Source organism: Ovis aries, chromosome 15 (assembly GCF_016772045.2).
Source record: "Ovis aries strain OAR_USU_Benz2616 breed Rambouillet chromosome 15, ARS-UI_Ramb_v3.0, whole genome shotgun sequence".
Lineage (NCBI taxonomy): Eukaryota > Metazoa > Chordata > Mammalia > Artiodactyla > Bovidae > Ovis > Ovis aries.
In genome coordinates, this window is record NC_056068.1 from 5,899,226 (window position 1) to 5,906,474 (window position 7,249).

A 7,249-nucleotide genomic window follows, 5' to 3' on the forward strand; every position below is an offset into this window, starting at 1 on the left:
AGGAAAGAGACCCCCAAAATCAGCTTTCATTGTGAAGACTTGATCACAGTTTCTAACACATCGTCAGTGTGCTAAAATGGAAGTTGACAGGAAATAGGCATCATCAGGGAAAGGGCCACAGACCAACTGACACTCTTGTGTTAAATCTTTCCACTGCTTTGCCTTATTTGCAGGTACCTCTCAGTCTTAAAGTCAAGCAGATTCTGATTTGTTCCTCATGCAAGTATGGCTTTCTCAACAGATTGATAGTAATAATCATCTGTGGACATCAAACCAGATGAGCCTTCCTCTCTCACCTCTTTCTTTTTACAAATAAAAATTTAGTGTGAGATATACATAAGTTTCGGAGAAGGCAATGGCACCCCACTCCAGTACTCTTGCCTGGAAAATCCCATGGGCGGAGGAGCCTGGTAGGCTGCAGTCCACGGGGTCGTGAAGAGTTGGACACGACTGAGCGACTTCACCTTCACTTTTCACTTTCATGCATTGGAGAAGGAAACGGCAACCCACTCCAATGTTCTTGCCTGGAGAATCCCAGGGATGGGGGAGCCTGGTAGGCTGCCATCTGTGGGGTCGCACAGAGTCGGACACGACTGAAGCGACGCAGCAGCAGCAGCAGCATACATAAGTTTTGGTGGGAAAATATGAACTCTCAGTAACTTTCATATAGTCATAATAAAAGCAGTTTCTGTCATTCCTATCCAGAAATTAACTCACTCTGAAACCACTCACTGGGTCTATCATTTTATGTGACAGGTAGATCACGAGTATTCACTGCTATTTCCTAGCACCTAGCGCAGTGTCTGGTACATGTCATGCATGTAGTAAGTTTTTGTATATTTTCTGATAGAGTAAAAGAATAAATGGTAGTTCTAATTTCTGGTTCACCCCTGGGTGATCTTAATCAAAGACACAGACATATGGGAAATACAGGATGGTGTTTTTGAAAAGGACATAAATAACTGAGGGAGAAGAGTACCAGAGATTTCCTGCTCTGTTTATCCAAAATTCATTCCATGAACAGAAACTGAATGCCTTCTATGTGACAGGAAGTGTGTTATACCCTGAGGTACAAATAAAGACACAGACCCTGGCTCCAATGTGTGCTTTTTCATTATCCCATCATAGCCTCTAATCACATTCTCTTAGATACTAGGCTGTAACTGTCACTATTTATGACCAACCTATATAGCATATTGAAAAGCAGAGACATTACTTTGCCAATAAAGGTCCGTCTACTCGAGGCTATGGTTTTTCCAGTGGTCATGTATGGATGTGAGAGTTGGACTGTGAAGAAAGCTGAGTGCTGAAGAATTGATGCTTTTGAACTGTGGTGTTAGAGAAGACTCTTGAGAGTCCCTTGGGCTGCAAGGAGATCCAACCAGTCCATTCTGAAGGAGATCAACCCTGGGATTTCTTTGGAAGGAATGATGCTAAAGCTGAAACTCCAGTACTTTGGCCACCTCATGAGAAGAGTTGACTCTCATGCTGAGAGGGATTGGGGGCAGGAGGAGAAGGGGACGACAGAGGACAAGATGGCTGGATGGCATCACCGACTCAATGGATGTGAGTCTGAGTGAACCCCGGGAGATGGTGATGGACAGGGAGGCCTGGCGTGCAGTTCATGGGGTCGCAAAGAGTCAGACATGACTGAGCGACTGAACTAAACTGAACTGAACTGTCACTATATCTGTCTTGACACTATACTGAAAGTTCTGTTAGGAACCAGCCCATCACACAGCAAGCACTAAATGACAGCTGGTAAAGCATCTAATGGAGATTGTAGCTTCCCAAGGGAAAAGGACATAATCAACCATATAAAGTCAGGATTCTTAGTTGTGAGAAAGAAAAGCTGACTCTGTCTGAGACAGCAGAAAAAGAGCATGTTGAAGATACTGGGTGGCTCTCAGAATTATTGGAGGGTAAAGAGAATCATAACAGAAGTTAGGCCTCCAGAAATGATGCACACAACCAGCAGAACCAGACCAGTGAGGAAACCATCTCCATTGCAGCTCCCCATCAACACCACTTCTGCGTCAGAAATTCAGTCTTGCAACCCTTGAGAAACTGCTGCTGCTGCCAGGGCTGCCAACAAAGTCAGCCACCTCTAGAGCTACTCTATCAAATGCCAAAGAACCAGAGAGCATCCCTTGTTCACGGAAAGGCAGGCTGAGCCTGAATTGTGAAATGCTTGGACAGATGGGCAGACATCAAAACAGCTTATTCCTAAACCAGATCCCCCAATTAAATGGGGGCAGTGTTAGTCACTGTCATGTCTGACACTTTGCGACCCCATGGACTGCAGCATGCCGGGTTCCTCTGTCCATGGAATTCTCCAGGCAAGAATACTGGAGTGGGTAGCCATTCCCTTCTCCAGATGATCTTCCCCACCCAGAGACTGAACCTGGGTCTCCCACATTGCAGGCAGATTCTTTACCACCTGAACCACCAGGGAAAACTAAATCTACAGTGCTTGCTTTTGGTATTTGCATATATGGTTGAATCAACAGATGAAAGTCTGTAAATTCAGAACAGATTGCCCCAGTTAACCTCTACGATTAGTCATGTCTACAGTTCAGTCAGTAGAGTCACTCAATCATGTCCAACTATTTGCGACCCCATTAACCGCAGCATGCCAGGCCTCCCAGTCCACCCTGTCCATCACCAACTCCCAGAGTTTACCCAAACTCATGTCCATTGATTTGGTGATGCCATCCAAACATCTGATCCTCTGTCATCCCCTTCTTCTCCTGCCCTCAATCTTTCCAAGCATCAGGGTCTTTTCCAATGAGTTAGCTCTTCGCATCAGGTGGTCAAAGTTTTGGAATTTCAGCTTCAATATCAGTCCTTCCAATGAACACCCAAAACTGATCTCCTTTAGGATGGACTGGTTGGATCTCCTTGCAGTCCAAGGGACTCTCAAGAGTCTTCTCCAGCATCACAGTTCAAAAGCATCAGTTCTTTGGAGCTCAGCTTTCTTTATACTCCAATGCTCACATCCACACATGACTAATGGAAAAACCATAGCCTTGACTAGATGGACCTTTCTTGACATAGTAATGTCTCTGCTTTTCAATATGCTGTCTAGGTTGGTCATAACTTTCCTTCCAAGGAGTAAGCACCTTTTAATTTCATGGCTGCAATCACCATCTACAGTGATTTTGGAGCCCCCCAAAATAAAGTCAGCTACTGTTTCCACGGTTTCCCCAACTATTTGCCATGAAGTGATGGGACTGGATGCCATGATCTTCGTTTTCGGAATGTTGAGCTTTAAGCCAACTTTTTCACTTTCTTCTTTCACTTTCATCAAGAGGCTCTTTAGTTCTTCTTCACTTTCTGCCATAAGGGTGGTGTCATCTGCATATTGGAGGTTATTGATATTTCTCTTGGCAGTCTTGATTCCAGCTTGTGCTTCCTCCACCTCAGCATTTCTCATGATGTACTCTGCATATAAGTTAAATAAGCAGGGTGACAATATACAGCCTTGACGTACTCCTTTTCCTATTTGGAACCAGTCTGTTTTTCCATGTCCAGTTCTAACTGTTGCTTCCTGACCTGCATACAGATTTCTCAGGAGGCAGGTCAGGTGGTCTGGTATTCCCGTCTCTTTCAGAATTTTCCACAGCTTATTCTGATCCACACAGTCAAAGGCTTTGGCATAGTCAATAAAGCAGAATAGATGGTTTTCCGGAACTCTCTCGCTTTTTTGATGATCCAGCAGATTTTAGCAATTTGATCTCTGTTCCTCTGCCTTTTCTAAAACCAGTTTGAACATCTGGAAGTTCAGGGTTCATATATTGCTAAAGCCTGGCTTGGAGAATTTTGAGCATTAGTTTATTAGCGTGTGAGATGAGTGCAATTGTGCGTAGTTTGAGCATCCTTTGGCATTGCCTTTCTTTGGGATTGGAATGAAAACTGATCTTTTCCATCCCTGTGGCCACTGCTGAGTTTTCCAAATTTGCTGGCATATTGAGTGCAGCACTTTCACAGCATCATCTTTCAGGATTTGAAATAGCTCAACTGGAATGACATCACCTCCACTAGCTTTGTTCATAGTGATGCTTTCTAAGGCCCACTTAACTTCACATTCCAAGATGTCTGTCTCTAGGTGAGTGATCACACCATCATGATTATCCTGGTTGTGAAGACCTTTTTGTATAGTTCTTCTGTGTATTCTTGCCACCTCTTCTTAATATCTTCTGCTTCTATTAGGTCCATACCATTTTTGTCCTTTATGAGCCCTTCTTTGCATGAAATGTTCCCTTAGTATCTCTAATTTTCTTGAAGAGATCTCTAGTCTTTCCCATTCTATTGTTTTCCTCTATTTCTTTTCCTTTTTTTTTTTTTTTCCCTATTTCCTCTCCACGTCCAAGGTAAGGAGTGGTGCCTCCACTTTACTGGAGCAGCCGTGAAGAGATACTCCACGTCCAAGGTAAGAGAAACCCAAGTAAGACAGTAGGCACTAAGAGCGGGAATCAGAGGGCACACAGACTGAAACCACAATCACAAAAATCTAGCCAATCTCATCACATGGTCCACAGCCTTGGCTAACTCATTGAAACTAAGCCATGCTGCGTGGGGCTACCCAAGACAGATGGGTCATGGTGGAGAAGTCTGACAGGATGTGATCCATTGGAGAAGGGAATGGCAAACCACTTCAGTATTCTTGCCTTGAGAACCTCATGAACAGTATGAAAAGGCAAAAAGATAGAAAACTGAAAGAGGAACTCCCCAGGTCGGTAGGTGCCTAATATGCTACTGGAGATCAGTGGAGAAATAACTCCAGAAAGAATGAAAGGATGGGGCCAAAGCAAAAACAACACCCAGTGGAGGATGTGACTGATGATAGAAGCAAGGTCCGATGCTGCAAAGAGCAATATTGCATAGGAACCTGGAATGTTAGGTCCATGAATCAAGGCAAATTGGAAGTGGTCAAACAGGAAATAGCAAGAGTGAACATTGACATTCTAGGAATCAGCAAACTAAAAGGGACTGGAATGGGTGAATTTAATTCAGATGACCATTATATCTACTACTGTGGGCAGGAATCCCTTAGAAGAAATGGACTAGCCATATAATCAACAAAAGAGTCCAAAATGCAGTACTTGGATGCAATCTCTGTAACGTCAGAATGATCTCTGTTCGTTTCCAGGGCAAACCATTCAGTTCAGTTCAGTCGCTCAGTCGTGTCTGACTCATTGTGACCCCATGAACTGCAGCACGCCAGGCCTCCCTGTCCATCACCACCTTCCGGAGTCTACCCAAACCCATGTCCATTGAGTTGTTGATGCCATCCATTCATCTCATCCTCTGTCATCCCCTTCTCCTCCTGCCCTCAATCTTTCTCAGCATCAGGGTCTTTTCCAATGAGTTAGCTCTTGGCATCAGGTGACCAAAATATTAGAGTTTCAGCTTCAACATCAATCCTTCCAATGAACACCCAGGACTGATCTCCTTTAGGATGGACTGGTTGGATCTCCGTGCTGTCCAAGGGACTCTCAAGTCTTCTCCAACACCACAGTTCAATAGCATCAATTCTTCAGCGCTCAGCTTTCTTTATAGGCCAAATCTCACATCCATACATGACTACTGGAAAAACCATAGCCTTGACTAGACAGACCTTTGTTGACAAAGTAATGTCTCTGCTTTTTAATATGCTGTCTAGGTTGGTCATACTATCACGGTAATCCAAGTCTATGCCCTGACCAGTAATGCTGAAGAAGCTGAAGTTGAACAGTTCTTTGAAGATCTACAAGACCTTTTAGAACTAACACCCAAAAAAAGATGTCCTTTTCATTATAGGGGACTGGAATGCAAAGTAGGAAGACAAGAAACACCTGGAGTAAGAGGCAAATTTGGCCTTGGAGTACAGAATGAAGCAGGGCAAAGGCTGATAGAGTTTCGCCAAGCGAATGCACTGGTCATAGCAAATACCCTCTTCCAACAACACAAGAGACGACTCTACACATGGACATCACCAGATGGCCAACACCGAAATCAGATTGATTATATTCTTTGCAGCCAAAGATGGAGAAGCTCTATACAGTCAGCAAAAACAAGACCAGAACTGACTGTGGCTCAGATCATGAACTCCTTATTGCCAAATTCAGACTTAAATTGAAGAAAGTGGGGAAAACCACTAGACCATTCAGGTATGACCTAAATCAAATCCTTTATGATTATACAGTAGAAGTGAGAAATATATTTAAGGGACAAGCTCTTACAGAATGCCTGGTGAACTATGGACAGAGGTTTGTGACACTGTACAGGAGACAGGGATCAAGACCATCCCCAAGAAAAAGAAATGCAAAAAAGCAAAATGGCTGTCTGAAGAGGCCTTACAAATAGCTGTGAAAAGGACAGAAGCAAAAAGCAAAGGAGAAACGGAAAGATATACTCATTTGAATGCAGAGTTCCAACCCCAGGGTTAGTAGAAGGAAAGAAATCTTAAAAATTAGGGCAGAAATAAATGCAAAAGAAACAAAAGAGACCTTAGCAAAAATCAACAAAGACAAAAGCTGGTTCTTTGAAAGGATAAATAAAATTGACAAACCATTAGCCAGACTCATCAAGAAACAAAGGGAGAAAAATCAAATCAATAAAATTAAAAATGAAAATGGATAGATCACAATAGACAACACAAAAATGCAAAGGATCACAAGAGACTACTATCAGCAATTATATACCAATAAAATGGACAACGTGGAAGAAATGGACAAATTCTTAAAAAGTACAACTTTCCAAAACTGAACCAGGAAGAAATAGAAAATCTTAACAGACCCATCACAAGCATGGAAATTGAAACTGTAATCAGAAATCTTCCAGCAAACAAAAGCCCAGGTCCAGATGGCTTCACAGCTGAATTCTACCAAAAATTTAGAGAAGAGCTAACACCTATCCTACTGAAACTCTTCCAGAAAATTGCAGAGGAAGGTAATCTTTCAACTCATTTTATGAGGCCACCATCACCCTAATACTAAAACCTGACAAAGATACTACAAAAAAAGAAAACTACAGGCCAATATCACTGATGAACATAGATGCAAAAATCCTCAACAAAATTCTAGCAATCAGAATCCAACAACACATTAAAAAGATCATACACCATGATCAAGTGGGCTTTATCCCAGGGATGCAAGGATTCTTCAATATCCACAAATCAATCAATGTAATTCACCACATTAACAAATTGAAAAATAAAAGCCATATGATTATCTCAATAGATGCAGAGAAGGCCTTTGACAAAATT